The sequence below is a fragment of the Ranitomeya variabilis genome, chromosome 2, assembly GCF_051348905.1.
Source record: "Ranitomeya variabilis isolate aRanVar5 chromosome 2, aRanVar5.hap1, whole genome shotgun sequence".
NCBI classification, from domain to species: domain Eukaryota; kingdom Metazoa; phylum Chordata; class Amphibia; order Anura; family Dendrobatidae; genus Ranitomeya; species Ranitomeya variabilis.
In genome coordinates, this window is record NC_135233.1 from 950,812,550 (window position 1) to 950,835,411 (window position 22,862).

Genomic DNA, 22,862 nt, shown 5'->3' on the forward strand with positions numbered 1-22,862 from the left:
GCCGGAAAAGCCTATTGCATTTTTTAAAATGGTAATTTGGAGCAGAAGGTTGAAGCTCAGCTTTATTTAGTTTAGGGCAACACCAGGGAGGGGCAGAAGCCGTTGGTAGGCCCTAACCACCCTTTTTTTTTTTTAAAACCACTTAATGAGAGCCGGAAGGTTGAAGCTCAGCTTTATTTAGTTGAGGACAACACCAGGCAGGGGCACACAGACAGACACCTTTAGTAGGCCGGAAAAGCCTATTGCATTTTTTAAAATGGTAATTTGGAGCAGAAGGTTGAAGCTCAGCTTTATTTAGTTGAGGGCAACACCAGGCAGGGGCACACAGACAGACACCTTTAGTAGGCCGGAAAAGCCTATTGCATTTTTTAAAATGGTAATTTGGAGCAGAAGGTTGAAGCTCAGCTTTATTTAGTTGAGGACAACACCAGGCAGGGGCACACAGACAGACACCTTTAGTAGGCCGGAAAAGCCTATTGCATTTTTTAAAATGGTAATTTGGAGCAGAAGGTTGAAGCTCAGCTCTATTTAGTTTAGGGCAACACCAGGGAGGGGCAGAAGCCGTTAGTAGGCCCTAACCACCCTTTTTTTTTTTTAAAACCACTTAATGAGAGCCGGAAGGTTGAAGCTCAGCTTTATTTAGTTGAGGACAACACCAGGCAGGGGCACACAGACAGACACCTTTAGTAGGCCGGAAAAGCCTATTGCATTTTTTAAAATGGTAATTTGGAGCAGAAGGTTGAAGCTCAGCTTTATTTAGTTGAGGACAACACCAGGCAGGGGCACACAGACAGACACCTTTAGTAGGCCGGAAAAGCCTATTGCATTTTTTAAAATGGTAATTTGGAGCAGAAGGTTGAAGCTCAGCTTTATTTAGTTGAGGACAACACCAGGCAGGGGCACACAGACAGACACCTTTAGTAGGCCGGAAAAGCCTATTGCATTTTTTAAAATGGTAATTTGGAGCAGAAGGTTGAAGCTCAGATTTATTTAGTTGAGGACAACACCAGGCAGGGGCACACAGACAGACACCTTTAGTAGGCCGGAAAAGCCTATTGCATTTTTTAAAATGGTAATTTGGAGCAGAAGGTTGAAGCTCAGCTTTATTTAGTTGAGGACAACACCAGGCAGGGGCACACAGACAGACACCTTTAGTAGGCCGGAAAAGCCTATTGCATTTTTTAAAATGGTAATTTGGAGCAGAAGGTTGAAGCTCAGCTTTATTTAGTTGAGGACAACACCAGGCAGGGGCACACAGACAGACACCTTTAGTAGGCCGGAAAAGCCTATTGCATTTTTTAAAATGGTAATTTGGAGCAGAAGGTTGAAGCTCAGCTTTATTTAGTTGAGGACAACACCAGGCAGGGGCACACAGACAGACACCTTTAGTAGGCCGGAAAAGCCTATTGCATTTTTTAAAATGGTAATTTGGAGCAGAAGGTTGAAGCTCAGCTTTATTTAGTTGAGGACAACACCAGGCAGGGGCACACAGACAGACACCTTTAGTAGGCCGGAAAAGCCTATTGCATTTTTTAAAATGGTAATTTGGAGCAGAAGGTTGAAGCTCAGCTTTATTTAGTTGAGGGCAACACCAGGGAGGGGCAGAAGCCGTTAGTAGGCCCTAACCACCATTTTTTTTTTTTTAAACCACTTAATGAGAGCCGGAAGGTTGAAGCTCAGCTTTATTTAGTTGAGGACAACACCAGGCAGGGGCACACAGACAGACACCTTTAGTAGGCCGGAAAAGCCTATTGCATTTTTTAAAATGGTAATTTGGAGCAGAAGGTTGAAGCTCAGCTTTATTTAGTTGAGGACAACACCAGGCAGGGGCACACAGACAGACACCTTTAGTAGGCCGGAAAAGCCTATTGCATTTTTTAAAATGGTAATTTGGAGCAGAAGGTTGAAGCTCAGCTTTATTTAGTTGAGGGCAACACCAGGGAGGGGCAGAAGCCGTTAGTAGGCCCTAACCACCATTTTTTTTTTTTAAAACCACTTAATGAGAGCCGGAAGGTTGAAGCTCAGCTTTATTTAGTTGAGGACAACACCAGGCAGGGGCACACAGACAGACACCTTTAGTAGGCCGGAAAAGCCTATTGCATTTTTTAAAATGGTAATTTGGAGCAGAAGGTTGAAGCTCAGCTTTATTTAGTTGAGGACAACACCAGGCAGGGGCACACAGACAGACACCTTTAGTAGGCCGGAAAAGCCTATTGCATTTTTTAAAATGGTAATTTGGAGCAGAAGGTTGAAGCTCAGCTTTATTTAGTTGAGGGCAACACCAGGGAGGGGCAGAAGCCGTTAGTAGGCCCTAACCACCATTTTTTTTTTTTTAAAACCACTTAATGAGAGCCGGAAGGTTGAAGCTCAGCTTTATTTAGTTGAGGGCAACACCAGGGAGGGGCAGAAGCCGTTAGTAGGCCCTAACCAAAGTTGAAGGCCAAATGCAGTTTAATTTCTGATACTATAGGCCGAAAGCCAGAAGGTGGAAGCTCCGATTTAGACAGTGGAGGACAATTTGAATTAGGGACTGCAGACAGACTTAGTAGGCTGTCCCCTGTGGACCATGCATCCACCACATTAACCCATTGCGCCGTAATGGACACGTAATCTTCCGTGGCCATGCCTACAGGTCCATGCGTCTGTTGTCAGGTGCACCTTTGTACTCACAGATTGCCTGAGTGCATGGACGATGCGCTGTTTAACATGCTGGTGCAGGGCTGGGATGGCTTTTCTGGAAAAAAAGTGTCGACTGGGTAGCTCGTATCGTGGTTCAGCGTACTCCATCAGGGCTTTGAAAGCTTCGCTTTCAACTAACCGGTAGGGCATCATCTCTAACGAGATTAGTCTAGCTATGTGGGCGTTAAAACACTGTGTACGCGGATGCGAGGATAAGTACTTCCTTTTTCTAACCAGAGTCTCATGTAGGGTGAGCTGGACTGGAGAGCTGGAGATCGTGGAACTTTCGGGTGTGCCGGTGTACATGGCAGACTGAGAGACGGTTGGAGACGGTATTGTTTCCGCCGGTGCCCTAGATGCAATATTTCCTCCTACAAAACTGGTGATTCCCTGACCCTGACTGCTTTTGGCTGGCAAAGAAACCTGCACAGATACTGCCGGTGGTGCGGAAAATGGTGGCCTTACAGTGACGGAAGGGATGTTGCGTTGCTGACTAGCTTCATTGGCCGAGGGTGCTACAACCTTGAGGGACGTTTGGTAGTTAGTCCAGGCTTGAAAATGCATGGTGGTTAAGTGTCTATGCATGCAACTAGTATTTAGACTTTTCAGATTCTGACCTCTGCTTAAGCTAGTTGAACATTTTTGACAGATGACTTTGCGCTGATCAGTTGGATGTTGTTTAAAAAAATGCCAGACTGCACTCTTCCTAGACTCGGATCCCTTTTCAGGGATTGCAGACTGAGCTTTAACCGGATGGCAACGCTGTGCTCCAACAGGTTTTGGCTTTGACACGCGTTTTGGGCCAGATACGGGCCCGGCAGATGGAACCTGTTGCGATGTTGATGCCTGCTGCGGCCCCTCCTCCACCTCCACTTCTGAACTACTGCCGCCTGCACCCTGTTCCCCCAATGGCTGCCAATCGGGGTCAATAACTGGGTCATCTATTACCTCCTCTTCGAGCTCGTGTGCAACTTCGTCTGTGTCACTGTGTCGGTCGGTGGTATAGCGTTCGTGGCGGGGCAACATAGTCTCATCAGGGTCTGATTGTGGATCTGTACCCTGAGAGGGCAATGTGGTGGTCTGAGTCAAAGGAGCAGCATAGTACTCTGGCTGTGGCTGTGCATCAGTGCACTCCATGTCAGAATATACTTGTAATGGGCATGGCCTGTTAAATGTTTCACTTTCTAAGCCAGGGACGGTATGTGTAAAGAGCTCCATGGAGTGACCCGTTGTGTCGCCTGCTGCATCCTTCTCTCTTGTTGTAGTTTTTGCTGAGGAGGACAAGGAAGCGACTTGTCCCTGACCGTGAACATCCACAAGCGACGCGCTGCTTTTACATTTACCAGTTTCGGAAGAGGAGGCAAAAGAGCTAGAGGCTGAGTCTGCAATGTAAGCCAAAACTTGCTGTTGCTGCTCCGCCTTTAAAAGCGGTTTTCCTACTCCCAGAAAAGAGAGCGTTCGAGGCCTTGTGTAGCCTGACGACGAAACTGGCTCCACAGCTCCAGACTTAGGTGGAATATTTTTATCCCCACGACCACCTGATGCTCCACTACCACTACCATCATTACCAGCTGACAATGAACGCCCACGACGACCTCTTGCACCAGACTTCCTCATTGTTTTAAAATCTTAACCAAAGTAACTTTATTTGTTGCTGTCAAACAACTTACACGGTGAGCTATAACTTCAGTATGATTTCAATATCCCTTAACAGGTTGGTGAGACCACAAGGAAAATCAGGCACAATGTTACACACTCTGTTTTCTGTGGCACAAAATCACAGAGATGACACACACGCAGGACTGTCACTCAAGCACTAATGTCAATATTAATCTCCCACCTAATTTATTTATTTTTTTTTCAGGGAGACTTTAGAAACCAAATAATAAGAAAAAAAATAAATAAATAAATAGGCTTTCTATAGCCCACTGAATGAGAGATAGCACACACAGCAGTGGCACACAAGCCCTGACTGAGGCCAATATTTTTCTCCCACTGATTGATGTAGTGTTTTTGTGTTGAGGTAGATTTTAGAACACAAATCAAGGAAAAAAAAAAAAATGCTTTCTTATGGCCCACTGAATGAGAGAGAGGTGGCACACCCAGGAGTCAAGACTGGCACACAAGCTGAAAGGGCAATATTACTCTCCCACTGTTTTTTTATGTATTTGTTTTTTTTTTCAGGGAGACTTTAGAAACCCAATAATATTTAAAAAAAAAAATAAATAGGCTTTCTATGGCCCACTGAATGAGAGGGAGAGAGGTGGCACACCCAGGAGTCAAGACTGGCACACAAGCTGAAAGGGCAATATTACTCTCCCACTGTTTTTTTATGTATTTTTTGTTTTTCAGGGAGACTTTAGAAACCCAATAATATTTAAAAAAAAAAATAAATAGGCTTTCTATGGCCCACTGAATGAGAGGGAGAGAGGTGGCACACCCAGGAGTCAAGACTGGCACACAAGCTGAAAGGGCAATATTACTCTCCCACTGTTTTTTTATGTATTTTTTGTTTTTTAAGGGAGACTTTAGAAACCCAATAATATTTTTAAAAAAAAATAAATAGGCTTTCTATGGCCCACTGAATGAGAGGGAGAGAGGTGGCACACCCAGGAGTCAAGACTGGCACACAAGCTGAAAGGGCAATATTACTCTCCCACTGTTTTTTTATGTATTTTTTTTTTTCAGGGAGACTTTAGAAACCCAATAATATTTAAAAAAAAAATAAATAGGCTTTCTATGGCCCACTGAATGAGAGGGAGAGAGGTGGCACACCCAGGAGTCAAGACTGGCACACAAGCTGAAAGGGCAATATTACTCTCCCACTGTTTTTTTATGTATTTTTTGTTTTTTAAGGGAGACTTTAGAAACCCAATAATATTTAAAAAAATAAATAAATAGGCTTTCTATGGCCCACTGAATGAGAGGGAGAGAGGTGGCACACCCAGGAGTCAAGACTGGCACACAAGCTGAAAGGGCAATATTACTCTCCCACTGTTTTTTTATGTATTTTTTGTTTTTTAAGGGAGACTTTAGAAACCCAATAATATTTAAAAAAATAAATAAATAGGCTTTCTATGGCCCACTGAATGAGAGGGAGAGAGGTGGCACACCCAGGAGTCAAGACTGGCACACAAGCTGAAAGGGCAATATTACTCTCCCACTGTTTTTTTATGTATTTTTTGTTTTTTAAGGGAGACTTTAGAAACCCAATAATATTTAAAAAAATAAATAAATAGGCTTTCTATGGCCCACTGAATGAGAGGGAGAGAGGTGGCACACCCAGGAGTCAAGACTGGCACACAAGCTGAAAGGGCAATATTACTCTCCCACTGTTTTTTTAGGTTTTTTTTTTTTTTTTTTCAGGGAGACTTTAGAAACCAAATAATATTAAAAAAACCAAAAAAAAAAATAGCCTTTCTATGGCCCACTGAATGAGAGAGAGAGGTGGCACACCCAGGAGTCAAGACTGGCACACAAGCTGAAAGGGCAATATTACTCTCCCACTGTTTTTTTATGTTTTTTTTTTTTTTTTTTCAGGGAGACTTTAGAAACCAAATAATAAGAAAAAAAATAAATAAATAAATAGGCTTTCTATAGCCCACTGAATGAGAGATAGCACACACAGCAGTGGCACACAAGCCCTGACTGAGGCCAATATTTTTCTCCCACTGATTGATGTAGTGTTTTTGTGTTGAGGTAGATTTTAGAACACAAATCAAGGAAAAAAAAAAAATGCTTTCTATGGCCCACTGAATGAGAGAGAGGTGGCACACCCAGGAGTCAAGACTGGCACACAAGCTGAAAGGGCAATATTACTCTCCCACTGTTTTTTTATGTATTTTTTGTTTTTTAAGGGAGACTTTAGAAACCCAATAATATTTAAAAAAAAAAATTAATAGGCTTTCTATGGCCCACTGAATGAGAGGGAGAGAGGTGGCACACCCAGGAGTCAAGACTGGCACACAAGCTGAAAGGGCAATATTACTCTCCCACTGTTTTTTTATGTATTTTTTGTTTTTTAAGGGAGACTTTAGAAACCCAATAATATTTTAAAAAAAAAATAAATAGGCTTTCTATGGCCCACTGAATGAGAGGGAGAGAGGTGGCACACCCAGGAGTCAAGACTGGCACACAAGCTGAAAGGGCAATATTACTCTCCCACTGTTTTTTTATGTTTTTTTTTTTTTTTTTCAGGGAGACTTTAGAAACCAAATAATATTAAAAAAACCAAAAAAAAAATAGCCTTTCTATGGCCCACTGAATGAGAGAGAGAGGTGGCACACCCAGGAGTCAAGACTGGCACACAAGCTGAAAGGGCAATATTACTCTCCCACTGTTTTTTTATGTTTTTTTTTTTTTTTTTCAGGGAGACTTTAGAAACCAAATAATAAGAAAAAAAATAAATAAATAAATAGGCTTTCTATAGCCCACTGAATGAGAGATAGCACACACAGCAGTGGCACACAAGCCCTGACTGAGGCCAATATTTTTCTCCCACTGATTGATGTAGTGTTTTTGTGTTGAGGTAGATTTTAGAACACAAATCAAGGAAAAAAAAAAAATGCTTTCTATGGCCCACTGAATGAGAGAGAGGTGGCACACCCAGGAGTCAAGACTGGCACACAAGCTGAAAGGGCAATATTACTCTCCCACTGTTTTTTTATGTATTTTTTGTTTTTTAAGGGAGACTTTAGAAACCCAATAATATTTTTTAAAAAAAATAAATAGGCTTTCTATGGCCCACTGAATGAGAGGGAGAGAGGTGGCACACCCAGGAGTCAAGACTGGCACACAAGCTGAAAGGGCAATATTACTCTCCCACTGTTTTTTTATGTATTTTTTGTTTTTTAAGGGAGACTTTAGAAACCCAATAATATTTAAAAAAACAAACAAATAGGCTTTCTATGGCCCACTGAATGAGAGGGAGAGAGGTGGCACACCCAGGAGTCAAGACTGGCACACAAGCTGAAAGGGCAATATTACTCTCCCACTGTTTTTTTATGTATTTTTTGTTTTTTAAGGGAGACTTTAGAAACCCAATAATATTTAAAAAAAAAAATTAATAGGCTTTCTATGGCCCACTGAATGAGAGGGAGAGAGGTGGCACACCCAGGAGTCAAGACTGGCACACAAGCTGAAAGGGCAATATTACTCTCCCACTGTTTTTTTAGGTATTTTTTTTTTTTTCAGGGAGACTTTAGAAACCAAATAATATTAAAAAAAATTAAAAAAAAATAGGCTTGCTATAGCCCACTGAATGAGAGATAGCACACACAGCAGTGGCACACAAGCCCTGACTGAGGCCAATATTTTTCTCCCACTGATTGATGTAGTGTTTTTGTGTTGAGGTAGAATTTAGAACACAAATCACGGAAAAAATAAATAGGCTTTCTATGGCCCACTCAGTGAGAGATGGCACACACAGGGATGGCACTGTAGCAGAAATGCCAATCTTAATCTCCCACAAAAAAAACAAAAAAAAAACAGGGACTGTCCTACAATTACTATCTCCCTGCAGTAATGTAAGCCAGGTATGGCAGGCAGCAATAGGAGTGGACTGATGCACAAATTAAATAAAAAGTGTGGACAAACAAAAAAGATAGCTGTGCAGAAAGGAAGGAACAAGAGGATATGTGCTTTGAAAAAAGCAGTTGGTTTCCACAGTGGCGTACACACAGCAATACAGCTATCACGGAGCCTTCTAGGGCAGCCCAATGAGCTACAGCGCTGAGGGGAAAAAAAAAAAAATAGCTTCCACAGTCCCTGCACACCGAAGGTGGTGTTGGACAGTGGAAATCGCTGCAGCACAAGCGGTTTGGTGGTTAGTGGACCCTGCCTAACGCTCTCCCTGCTTCTGACGAAGCGGCAGCAACCTGTCCCTAAGCTCAGATCAGCAGCAGTAAGATGGCGGTCGGCGGGAACGCCCCTTTATAGCCCCTGTGACGCCGCAGACAGCAAGCCAATCACTGCAATGCCCTTCTCTAAGATGGTGGGGACCAGGATCTATGTCATCACGCTGCCCACACTCTGCGTTCACCTTCATTGGCTGAGAAATGGCGCTTTTCGCGTCATTGAAACGCGACTTTGGCGCGAAAGTCGCGTACCGCATGGCCGACAAGCACAGGGGTCGGATCGGGTTTCATGAGACGCCGACTTAGCCAAAAGTCGGCGACTTTTGAAAATGATCGACCCGTTTCGCTCAACCCTACTTGAGTCCCATTGACTTGTATTGGTATCGGTATCGGATCAGATCCGATACTTTGCCGGTATCGGCCGATACTTTCCGATACCGATACTTTCAAGTATCGGACGGTATCGCTCAACACTAGTGGTGACCATGACCCTGTGGGGGGAGTCAGCCCATTTAGGGAGGTATAAAAATGGCCTATGGTGGACATTCAGCAGCTGCAAATGGAGGAATTGGAGAAGTCAGTAAGAGGAGGCCAAAAGCAAGACATTTTTCAGAAAAGCTACATCATAAGGGGAAGGTGGGGCAAAATAATTTGAAATCCATGATTGGTTCAATTTGATGAAGGTTAGACCATCAACATTTTGTGTAGCCAGACGATGACGCTGGCTCAACACCTCCAGCCCTAGGTGCTATTGTGCTTTTGCCACTACCACCAGATGCACCACCACCACCATCAGTACCAGCTGGCAGCCACCGCCCACGGGCTCTTCCACCAGACTTCCTCATTTTTTGGAAAATCTAACCAAAATAACAACCGTTATATGGTACGGTAAAACAAGGTAGAAGGTGTATATAAACTTGTTGAGAATTTGAATCTCCCTTTTTTGGGGGGGAGACTGCACCAAAACTCAGGCCCAGTGTATAACACAACACAGTGTAAGTGGCAGAACATGGCTGGCTGATATACGACAAACTAACAGAACTGACGTATATCCACTTTGTGACAATTTGAATCTCCCTTTTTTGGGGGGGAGACTGCACCAAAACTCAAGCCCAGTGTATAACACAACACATTGTAAGTGACTGGAAGATATATGAAAAAATACAAGGACTGTAGTACAATTTCAATCTCCCTACAATGATCTCAGGACAAGTATGGCAGCAATACAAAGGACTGCTGCACACAAAAGTGTGGACAAATAAACAAGATAACTGTGCAGAAAGGAGCAACAGGATTTTTGCTTTTAAAAAAGCAGTTGGTTTGCACAGCAGCGTGCAAACAGCAATGCAGCTATCAGGGAGCCTTATAAGGCAGGCTAATAAGCTACAGAGCTGATGCACAAAAATATACCCTCCACTGTCCCTGCAAAAAAAAGGTGGTGTTGGACAGTGGAAATCACTACAGCACAAGCGGTTTTGGGGTTAATCTTCTCTCCCTAACTATATCCCTTCTGGTGATGAAGCTGCAGCAACCTCTCTCTATGCTAAGATTGGCAGAAGTAAGATGGCGGTCGGCGTGCACGCCCCTTTATACCCCCTGTGTCGCCGCAGAAAGCAAGCCAATCACTGTCATGCTCTTCTCTAAGATAGTGGGGACCGAGACCTATGTCATCACGCTGCCCACACTCTGCGTCCTCCTTCATTGGCTGAAAAGTGGCGCTGAACGCGTCATATGAAACGCGACTTTGGCGTGAAGATTGCCGACCTCATGGCCGATCCCACACTAGGATCGGGTTGGGTTTCATGAAACCCGGCTTTGCCGAAAGTTGGCGATTTTTGAATTTGTCCGAACCGTTTCGCTCAACTCTAATAAAGACCATTAAAATACAACCATTATATGTCATGAATATGTATATATACATATATATTATTATTATTATTATAAATTTTTATAGCGCCATTTATTCCATGGCGCTTTACATGTGAAATACGGGGCAAATATAGACAAATACATTAAACATGAGCAAAAAACAAGGCATACGGGTACATAAGGAGGGAGGACCCTGCCCGCGAGGGCTCACAGTCTGCAGGGGACGGGTGATGATACACTAGGAGAGGGTAGAACTGGTTGTGCGGCGGTTCAGTAGATTCAGGATCACTGCAGGCTGTAGGCTTGTTAGAAGAGGTGAGTCTTCAGGTTCTTTTTGAAGGTTTCTATGGTAGGCGAGAGTCTGATGTGCTGGGGTAGAGAGTTCCAGAGTATGGGGGAAGCACGGGAGAAGTCTTGGATGCGGTTGTGGGAAGAAGAGATGAGAGGGGAGTAGAGAAGGAGGTCTTGAGAGGATCGGAGGTTGCGTGTTGGTAGGTACCATGAGATCATGTCACAGATGTATGGAGGAGATAGGTTGTGGATGGCTTTGTAGGTCATTGTGAGGGTTTTGAATTGGAGTCTCTGAGTGATAGGAAGCCAGTGAAGGGCTTGGCATAGGGGAGAGGCTGGAGAATAGTGGGGAGACAGATAGATTAGTCGGGCAGCAGAGTGTGGGATGGATTGGAGTGGTGCCAGAGTCCTAGAGGGGAGTCCGGAGAGTAGGAGGTTGCAGTACTCGAGGCGGGAGATGATAAGGGCATGCACTAGTTTTTTTGCAGTGTCGCGGTCAAGGAGTGCGCGGATCCGGGAAATGTTTTTGAGTTTGAGGCAGCAGGAGGAGGCAAGGGCTTGGATATGTGGCTTGAAAGAGAGGGCAGAGTCGAGGATCACCCCGAGGCACCGGGCATGTGGGACTGGGGAAAGTGAGCAGTCATTGACATTGATGGATAGGTCTGGTGGAGGGGTAGAGTGAGATGGGGGAAAGATGATGAATTCTGTTTTGTCCATGTTCAGTTGTAGAAAGCGAGCAGAAAAGAAGGCTGAAATAGCAGACAGACAGTGTGGGATTTTGGTGAGTAAGGAGGTGAGGTCAGGTCCGGATAGGTAGATCTGCGTGTCATCTCAGCATAGAGATGGTACTGCATACCGTGGGATTCTATGAGCTGTCCCAGACCGAAGGTGTAGATGGAGAAGAGTAGGGGTCCTAGAACATATATATATATATATATATATATATATATATATATATATATATATATATATAATATCTTGAATGTGCACGTATCAATCAAATCATTAAAAGGCAGGTCACGCCATATTGTCTAGTATACCCCTAAGGACTCTATATGTATCAACAAACCATATTGCACATATCATAAAGTGCTTGTGCCAGAAAATCTATATAATAAAAAATGTGCATAAAATGTGCATCTCACCAAAATAAGTCAGATATTCTGAGAAATTAATTAAGGTGCATAATGTGCATAAACATAAAGTGCTGTATTAAGGTGCTATATATAAATACTGTCAGGAGTCACTTACTTATAACAATAGGAGAGTTGTTCTGGGACCGCCAAAAACTTGATAGCATGCACCCCGACGCGCGTTTCGGAATCATTGTTCCTTCGTCAGTCACCCCCTGAGTTTTAATAATTTAAATCTCTGTTCTTTCTTGGATCTTGGGTCCAGTGGGTGGTTCTATCAGTGACTGACAGCCTTCCTTGTATAACTGTGCATACTGAGATAATTGTCAATCACTGATAGGACCGCCCACTGACTGAAACTCCCTGATTTCAGATTATACTGAATTTGTATTCATAAAACTATATTATCAATCTGGTTGGCTCATCCTGCTCTGTAACATGGTGCAGATTGGACTGCATTTTCTTGGTGATAGGTTCCATTTAAGGTGACTTTCCATGCTGCAGATTTTTATTCTGCAACTGAAAACCAATCCCATTTATCTGATAAAATCTGGTAAATGCCAAACTTTACGCAACAAGATTTGCAGAAAGTGAGAACATAGCTTAAAAGCCGTGCCAGCTTATAAAATCACACATAATTGCCAAAATGTTATATAGTATAAGGAGTGTTTTATATTATGCAATGACAATTCATTATTAAAAATAGAAAGTTACTCAGGCTTTCCAAATAACAGCTAGGACTGTATATGAAACTTCCATGACTAAAAATAACTGATCACCCATAGTACCCGTGAACATCAAACATAAAAAACATGTTTTACATGAACATTTTGAGTGGTTAAAGTCACCGTCCTGATTACATTACAGTAAATGTGCACCTGGTAAAGAGGTTTCATGAGAGCCATACTTCAAAGAACATATAATGTACTCCAGATTGTTTTCTGCAATTAGAGTTATTTTGTGGACAGAGTTATGGAAAAAATGTTTAACTTAATTTGCCTCTTTTTTAATGCCATTTAAGGGGTTTGCCATTTTTTAGGAAAGTTGTGTCCCTAGTCACAGAATTAATAAAGCACAAAAGGGACTGCAGTGCTTACCTGTCCAGGTCTCTGAACCAGTGCACTCCCAGGATACAGCAAACTCATGTGATAAAGATGGAGGCAATACAGGTGCAAAATACTGATGATGAGGCAATCACTCACAACCTACCAACTCCTGGAGGGGGTGACTGCTCAGTGTCTGACTGCAGAGAAGAGGCCTGTATAGGGCGCTGGTCACACACAGGTAATGCACAGTGTGTGGTTTACAGCCTAGTAATGACGCCCATACTGTTAGATCAGGCGGGCTGCCCAGCCCTCTCTAAATGCATCCCATGTCAACAGACACCCTAGTTTACAAGACTAAAAATGCTGGGCTTGTCTGTATCCTGAAAAATAAAGTGCAAAAAATACATATAAATATGTGCGGTACTTGCCAACAGCAGACATCTTTTACCATTTGAGTGACTAATATTAAAACAAATCTATTTGTAACTTTTAACATCATCAAAATACTTCATATTATTATTCTAAATATTGGACAGTTGTCTGTACAAACTTATGGTAAAAAATAACATGTAGGGGGTGGGGGATTTTATTCCAAACCTATTCAGTGGTTTAGGGAATTGAAAACATGGCTTCTTTCTACCAGAAGTAGTGCCACAACATACTTCTACTTTTTTTGGTCCCATAATTACTTTACCTTTGATAAACAATTTTTCCTACAAAAATAGGGTGTGAGCATGGGAATGAAATTCTCACCCTATCTAGCAAACCTAGTGGTGGCAGACCGGGAAGAAAAATTTCTATTCAATGAATATATTCCATTTCATCATGTAATTGAATGTTATGGTTGTTACATAGACGATCTAATAATTCTTTGGAAGGGTGGAGTAGTGGAAGCAGAAAATTTAGTCTCCTATATAAATAGGAACACATTTAATCTTAAAGTTACCCAACACCAGACAAATTAATTATTTAGACATAACACTAAATAACACTAAGGCTACGGTCACACTATCAGTATGTGGTCAGTATTTTACATCAGTATTTGTAAGCCAAAACCAGGAGTGGAACAAACTGAGGGGTAAGCTATAATAGAAACACGTCACCACGTCTGTATATTTGACCCACTCCTGGTTTTAGCTAACAAATACTGATGTGAAATACTGACCAAAAACTGATAATGTGACTGTAGCCTAACAAGCAATTCAGAGGAAGGCACAATTGTAATATCTCTATATAGAAACCAATACTATATTAGAAATACACTAATGTCATCCATCACACATTTTAAGCAATATTCTAGTTGGAGAGTTAATAAGAACTAAAAGGAATTGTTCACACACGAACAGATATAGTCAAAATATCTACTAACCAGATTAAAAAATAGAGAGTACTCTGGTTGGATGTTGAGCAGAGCAAATTCAATTGTTGAGGGTATAGACAGAGAAAGTTAATTAATAGATTGCAATGCTCACAGAAATAAAAGGCAAAATAAAAATAAAACATTCATTACTTTTTCCACGCAGTACAGCCCACAGTAACAAGATGTTGCTTTCATGAAAAATACTTACCTATTCTCAATCAAGATAGTAGCCTGACAGAAATTCTAAATAATTGTAATTGCTGATTTGTTGCCAGAAAAGCATCTATACTAGGTACGATTCTTTCAGACAATTTTTTTCAGGAAAATAAAAAACAAAGTATGTCAGCATGGCTCTCCTTTAAAGGCTTTTTCAAATGCGGGCATGCACAATGCACATCTTGCAAACATGTACATGAGAGTGCAAATTTCTTTTCACAAAAGACAGGACAACATTTTGCCATAAAAGTTTTATTAACTGCAGTACAACCGGTGTTATTTATTTAATTGACTGTGCAATATGCAAGATTCAATACGTAGGATGAACAACAGGTCAACAAAAGAAAAACATAAGAAGACATTTATCAGATGTGACCAATTTCTCAGCGTTAAATGTCTCTGCGGTTTCAAAACATTTTCCGCAGATGAATAAAAGGGACGTGATGTCTCTAAGATTTGCAGGCATTGAAAAGGTCTATCTAAGTCTAAAAGAGGAGAAGATCTAAAAAGGAAAATATTAAATAGAGAATCATACTGGATATCTAAGCCCAATGGGAATGAATGACAGGTGGGATTTGATTCTACAATACTGCTAGCTAGTTTCATCACAGTTTTCCAATTTTTTTTATATTTTTCTTCACGGTTTTGAATAGGATTAATTATTGGTTCCCAGCAGTTGGCTAACTAATTAACATGATAAGGTATATAAGATCAACTATTGTGTGTTTGAAAAGACTGAGACTAAGACTTGAAGCTGAAGCGAGTTGGTTTTGTCTGCTCACTGTGGATTGCCAATAATAATGGATTTTAACCCTTTTCTGACATTATACATAATAATCCATCCATATGAATTAGGTCTATCTGTCCAGGGACGGATTATTACGTCTACGCGATCGCCGGCGCACACGTGTTGTGTGCGGGTGATCGCCGCTGAGTATCAGCAAATTCTGACAGCTGACACCGGGCACTAAGTGCCAGGAATGGTCATGCACCACTCCCAGCACTTTAACTCCCGAAATGCTGCGATTGAACAAGATCACAGCATTCCAGGAGCCGGCAAAGGGCTGACAGCCCCTCTGCCTTTGGATCGGATTGCGTGGTCCCGATCATTGCCATGGTGATCTGATGACGACATCCTGGTCACCAGAGCTAGGAAACAGCAAACTTCTCTGTCAGTGCAGAGCTGACAGTTTCTACAGCATGGGGATGCTGCTGCATCCCCATGTTGTAGAAGTGATCAGCCTGCAAAAAATGATAGTCCCATAGTGGGACTAAATAAAAAAGTAAGAAAAAAGTAAAAAAATTGTAAAAAATAATTGTAAAAATATTTAAAAAAATCTAAAATTATAATAAAAAATCTAAAAATACTGTATCTATAAATAATTATCTGAATGAAAAATATAAACAATAAAAGTACACATACAGCTTTGGCAAAAATTAAGAGACCACTGCAAAATTGTCAGTTTGTCTGATTTTTCTCTTTATAGGTATATTTTTGAGTAAAATGTAAATTGTTTTTTTAGTCTATAAACTTCTGACAACATGTCCCCGAATTTCCAAGCAATAAATTTTGTATTTTTTTTCTGGAAAGGAGAAATGGTCAACATTAAAAAAAAAACAGTGCTATCAGACCTCAAATAATGCTAAGCTTTAATGCGTCTTGGCATGCTTTTCACCAGTCTTTCACACTGCTTCTTGCACAAAAATTTAAGCAGTTCTTTGTTTGATGGCTTGTGACTAGCCATCATCCTCTTGATTACATTCCAGAGGTTTTTAATGGGGTTCAGGTCTGGAGATTGGACTGCCCATGACAGGTTTTTGATGTGGTGGTCTCTTAATTTTTGCCAGAGCTGTATATATGTATATGTATATATATATATATATATATATATATATATATATATATATATATATATATATATATATATATATATATATATATGTGTGTGTGTATATATGTATGTATGTATGTATATATATATATATATATATATATATATATATATGATCAGGTTAAAATTGAATAGCAATCATACTGCATTCGGCTATAAATCGGATGCTTGGTGTGAAAAATCGGATTGTACTCGCATGACACTTGAATTAAACTCGTGCGACTCTTGGCAGGGAGACTTGGAATGATTTTTCATACGTTCATTGTGACCCCAGCCTAAGCCCGGGGTCACTCTAGCATATGGCATCAGATGCGAAAGCACCGGATGTGATATGCTAATGACCCTCGGCTCTTGCTCTGCTGCGAGCGGGAGCAGAGTGTCATGCATCTGTTCTCTGAGCCTCTCATACAGAGAGGATCGGAGCACAGCTGCGGAGGAGGTGGAGAAATTAATTTCTCCATCTCCTCCATTGCCGGGATCAGCGTATATCGCACATCACTCAAATGATATCCGAGTGATGTGCATTTTCTCACTCGCACCCTTAGGCTTATATGGGTGCGAGTGAGCCATGTGAGTGTGTGTGCAAATTAGGGGACATGTGGGTAATTAATAAAATATTCTTTTGGGGGGAAAAAATGGTGTGGGCTCCCACACAATTTTCAGAACCAGCAGAGGGAAAGCAAAGGACTGGGGGCAGATCTTTAGAGCCTGGAAAGGGAGTAATACCTATGGAGCTTCCCAGGCTATTATTATCAGCTCACAACTGTATGCTTAGCCTTTGCTGGCTATTAAAATGGGGACCCACCAAAAAATGACGTGGGTTCCCCCTCCCCTATAATTAATAACCAGCAAAGGCTATGCAGACTGCTGCGGGCTGATATTAATAGCCTAGGAAGGAGCCATGGATATTGCCCCCCTGGCTAAAAACATTAGCACTCAGCCGCCCCAGAAAAGGTGTATCTCTAAGATGCGCCAATTCTGGCACTTAGCCTTGCTCTTCCCACTTGCCCTGTAGCAGTGGCAAGTGGGTTAATAGTTGTGGGGTTGATGTCACCCTTTTATTGTAAAATATGCACACACACTACTAATTGGATTGGTCACTGACATCTGTATATCTACCTATTCTGCATCTCTTTACTGTATGTAAAACATGTCTTCTATCCTGTCAACTCCTGAAGTGATTTTACAGAAGCCGGCAAATGAATTACCGGCTTTTCTTCTATCTATCTCTCTATGAAATATAAATACATATATATGCGTGATACTGACATATATACTATATATATATATATATATATATATATATACATCTATTCTATGTGTATATATCTATTCTATTCTAACCTATCTGTGTGATTTTTCTGTACCTGCATGTGAATTGCTGGCTTTTCAAAGGACACCGGTGCGCAAAAAACAGACAGCAAACGCATGGTCCGAGTGCTGTGCGATTTTTTTTTATCTTGCACCCATTGACTTCTATTGCGGGATGTGATCCGATTTCTAATTACAACCACAGCATGGTGCGATTTTTTTCCAATCCGTCATGATCCAATCCGAGCTGGAAAAAGAAAAGGCAGATGGAGACACAATCATAGAATAACATTGGTCTGAATTCAATCCGATTTTTTATCGGATTGCATTCGTCCGATTTCATCACAAGTGGGCATGAGCTATAATATGTAGGATCACTGCCTCTTTTATCTAACTATTGTCTGAGACCAAATTGATTGAAAGCTTTCTAACTAACATCTAGTGATCTGCTAACATTGTCCTTTCAGCGACAGTCTATTAAACCAAAGCTCTACTGTTTTTAGTTTTCTTTCTAATAATGAACTAACAATCTACAGGAAAAAAAATAAATAATAGAAAAAAAAACAAAGTAGTCATTGTATGCAGAGATCTAAGATTAAATTGCTGCAACGCAATAACCGGACCAGGTAATTTTGCTCCATAGCCTCTTGTTTCAGGTGTACTATTTGGTTGTGTAATTTCTGTCTGACTTGAGAGCATTAATAACATACCTCCTCTTAGCCAAAATAGGAATTCCAAAGGGGATTCCACCCTCACATTTTCCTAAAATAGTAATAGTTTACTTTTATAAACTTATTATAGCATTTACTGAAATATTAGACTTCTAAAGCAAAATAGATTAAACCAGCCTTTGATTATTTCTTTCTATATATGCCATAAAATAAACATATTCTAAATATAACTACAAAGGGTTTATCAACCATTTGCATAAGAATTTGAAATATTAATTGCTATTCCCAAGAATGCCGTGTGTCCTTATAAATCATGGGATGCTAACATTAAAAACAACAATACAGATACTATAGATACAATCAGCGTCTGCCTGGAGCACCTTGGGCCCACCAGGGAAAATCATTCTTGGGGCCCACTATGAAGCTGGAATAGAGTGCAGGGTTGAGTATGTCACCACGGAACAGACAGACCAACTGTTGAGGGGAATTTATTAACAGGAGTAAGATTCTCCTCGCAGGGAGTAAACGGGGGGTTAATAGAGATAAAGCAAACAGTAAACAGTTAAGCGGAATCGAAACGGTTAACGAATGTTCTTGTAACTTATCAGTCCTGGGCGGTCCTGACTGGAGGGTCCTTATTCCAACGTGGGTACAGTCACCAGCAGCGCTTGAAGATCCTGAAGTCTCTTCTCTGTCTCCTGGGGACTGGAGACTCTGGGGTTAAGTCTTTGCAGTCTTTTCTCCCAGTGCAGCTGGAAGCAGGAGGTAACACAGCCACTCTGCTGTAAGTCTCTGTATATTAGGCTGGCAGTCTCTCTATGCGGCAGCAATGCTACACACACTGAGCAGTTTACTTTGTAACACTCAGGGGTCCTGGCTTGTCAGTGCGGTCAGCGGGGCTGCGCGCTCAGGTCACTGTAAGGGCTGTCCCACACGTCCAGATAATTCCGGTACCGGAATAAATCGGTACCGGAGTTATCCGTGTCCGTGTGCCTGGGAACTCACGGAGGCCATACCTGCGGCACACGTGTGCCGCCCGTATGGCGAGTGGGTACCACACGGAGCGTGTGGTACCCACTCTGCATGGTGCTGAAGCTGCGCTTCATATCCTCTCTGCAGTAACGTTTGCTGCAGAGAAAATATGAAGAATAGTGTTAAAAATAAAGATTTAGGTGTCCGCCGCCCCCCCACCCCCTGTGCGCCCCCCCGCTGGTCAGAAAATACTTACCCGGGTCCCCCGTCGGCTGTCGCTCCTTCTTGGTCTTGCCGCGGCTTCTCCTGCATGCGGTCACGTGGGCCCGATCATTTACACTCATGAATATGTGGCTCCACCTCCCATAGGGGCGGAGCCGACTATTCATGATTGTAATTGATCGGCCCCACGTGACCGCATACAGTAGGAGGCGCGGCCAGACCAGGAAGGAGCGACAGCCGACGGGGGACCCGGATAAGTATTTTCTGACCAGCGGGGGGGCGCACAGGGGGTGGGGGGGCGGCGGACACCTAAATCTTTATTTTTAACACTATTCTTCATATTTTCTCTATAGCAAACGCTGCTACAGGGAAGATATGAATACCGGCTTCAGCACCATGTGGGGGGGACAGCGCTTACTGTAGCGCTGTCTCCGGCACGCACACGGACCCCAGACGGAGAATGTCCGTGTGAGGTCCGTGTTTTACGCGGACCCATTGACTCTATTGGGTCCGTGTAAAACGTGCGCTCCCACGAACACTGACATGTCTCCGTGTTTGGCACACGGAGACACGGTCCGCACACGGTCCGCACAAAATCAATGACATCTGAACAGATGCATTGATTTTTATGGGTCTACGTGTGTCAGTGTCTCCGGTACGGGAGGAAACTGTCACCTCACGTACCGGAGCCACTGACGTGTGAAACCGGCCTAAGGGGATACATCTTCTCTGATTGCGGAGGCTTCCAAGTCCACACTCTCACATCCAGCCTCCACTACGGCTGGTATCTCAGCCTCAGTGCCCTCACGGGGAGCACTCTCTTTCGGGGAGCGCGGCGCTGGAGCCTGCTCTCTCTGGCGTGCTGTCCCCTCTCTCGAGCGCTCTGTTCTCCCACTCTTTTCTGACCACACTCTTCTCTCTTCTTCTCCGCCCCCAGCAGTCACAAGGTCTCCTCTGTCCAGGGCAGAAAGTCCTTCCCCCAACAACCCAGTTGTCTAAGTGGTTCCAGGTAAGGAGCAGGGAACGTAACCTCCTTACAAAGCTACATAGAAATAAATACAAGACCACCAATTGTGCGATATAACACACTAATATCAGGACATAACATAAGGCAGTACACGTCTTAATGATATAGCAGGAGTTGGCGCCCACATTTTGGTTCAACTCAATGATAAATGTTCCCTGGTGTTTATTAACCACTAGGCCAAAGTGTTATAGCACCAGTGTAATGGAGGGGATTTTATGACATATTATCTATACTCTGAGAAAATCCACGGTGGTAGTAGTAAACACAGCAATATCTGCACAATGTCTGTGTGGATATTTCCGCTGTTAATTTGCTGTTTGATTTCTGCAGGAAATACATTTTGATAATGTCCCTTCTTCTTGTGGTCGGGGTCCTAGATCACTTATGTATGACATAAGTATAAGCAAGTATAAGCATTTTCCCTCACAACCCCCCATACACTTTTTACAGAAATCTCTCTTCCACCTATAAGGCCATAACGTTTTATGAAGGGTCTCATTTTGTTAGTAGCAGGGAAAGAAAAGTTTTAGTCAGGGATGATAAAGGGGTAGAGGGGCTCAATCAGGGTTATACAGGGGGAGGTGATGCAGTCAGTCAGTCAGGGGTAATACAGGGGAAGAGGGGCTCAGTCAGTCAGGGGTGATACAGGGGGAGAGGGGCTCAGTAAGGGGTGATACAGAGAGAGGTGGCACTGCCAGTGGTAATACAAGGAGGGGGGACACATTCAATCAAGGGTGATACAGGGGGAGGTAATGCAGTCAGGGTGATACAGGGGGAGGTGGCTCAGTCAGTGATACAGGAGGAGGTGATGCAGTCAGGATGATACAGGGGAGGTGACAGTCAGTCAGGGATGATACAGGGGGAGGTGGTGCAGTCAGGGTGATACAGGGGGAGGTGGTGCAGTCAGGGTGATACAGGGGGAGGTGGCACAGTCGGTGATACAGGAGGAGGTGATGCAGTCAGGATGATACAGGGGAGGTGACACAGTCAGGCTGGGATGATACAGGGGGAGGTGACGCAGTCAGGGTGATACAGCAGGAGATGGCAGTCAGGGTGATACAGGGGGAGGTGGCACAGTCAGTGATACAGGGGAGGTGGTGCAGTCAGGGTGATACAGGGGGAGGTGATGCAGTCAGGGTGACACAGGGGGAGGTGGTGCAGTCAGGGTGATACAGGGGGAGGTGACACAGTCAGGGTGATACAGGAGGAGGTGGCGCAGTCAGGGTGATACGGGGGAGGTGACCCAGTCAGGGTGATACAGGGGGAGGTGGCACAGTCAGGGTGATACAGGGAGAGGGAGTGCAGTCATGGTGATACAGGGGGAGGTGGTACAGTCAGGGTGATACAGGGGGAGGTGACGAAGTCTGACAAGGATGATCAATTTAGATTGTGAGCCCCATCGGGGACAGCGATGATATTGTGTGTAAAGCGCTGCGGAATATGTTAGCGCTATATAAAAATAAAGATTATTATTAAGATTATTATACAGGGGCAGGTGGCACAGTTATGGTGATATAGGGGCAGGTGGTGCAGTCAGGGTGATACAGGGGGAGGTGACGCAGTCAGTCAGGGATGATACAGAGGCAGGTGGCACAGTGAGGGTGATACAGGGGGAGGTGGCGCAGTCAGGGATGATACAGGGGAGGTTGTTCAGTCAGGGTGATACAGGGGGAGGTGGCGCAGTCAGCGTGATACAGAAGGAGGGGACACAGTCAGTCAGGGGTGATACCAGGGGAGGTGGTGCAGTCGGAGGTAATACAGGGGGAAAGAGCCTCAATCGGGATGATACAGAGGGAGATGGCGCAGTCAGGGGTGATACAGGAGGAGGGGGTGCAGTCAGAGGTAATAAGGGGTAGAGGGGCTCAGTCAGGGTGATTCCAGGGTGAGAGGGTTCAGCAGGGGTGATACAGGGGAGGGTTGCATTTAGGGGTCATATAGAAGGAGGTGGCTCAGTCAGGGGTAATACAGGGGCTCAGTCAGGGTGATAATGGGGAGAGGGGATTTAGCAGGGAGGATATGGGGAAGGGGTGCAATCAGGGCTGATACAGGAGTAGAGGGCTCAGTCAGGGGTGATACAAGGGAGGCTGCTCAGTCAGGGGTCATATAGTGGGAGAGGGCTCAGTCAGGGGTGATACAGGGGGTGCTGGCATAGTCAGGATGAGACGGGGAGGGGTGCAGTCAGGGGTGACATAGAGGGAGGGGGTGCAGTCAGTCAGGAGTGAAAGGAGAGATGGGGTATTGGGGCCCTCATTTATCCATAAGTAACTTAGCCCCTCCCCCTCTCCCACCCCAGACTAAAGGCCCTCCATTTACACTTA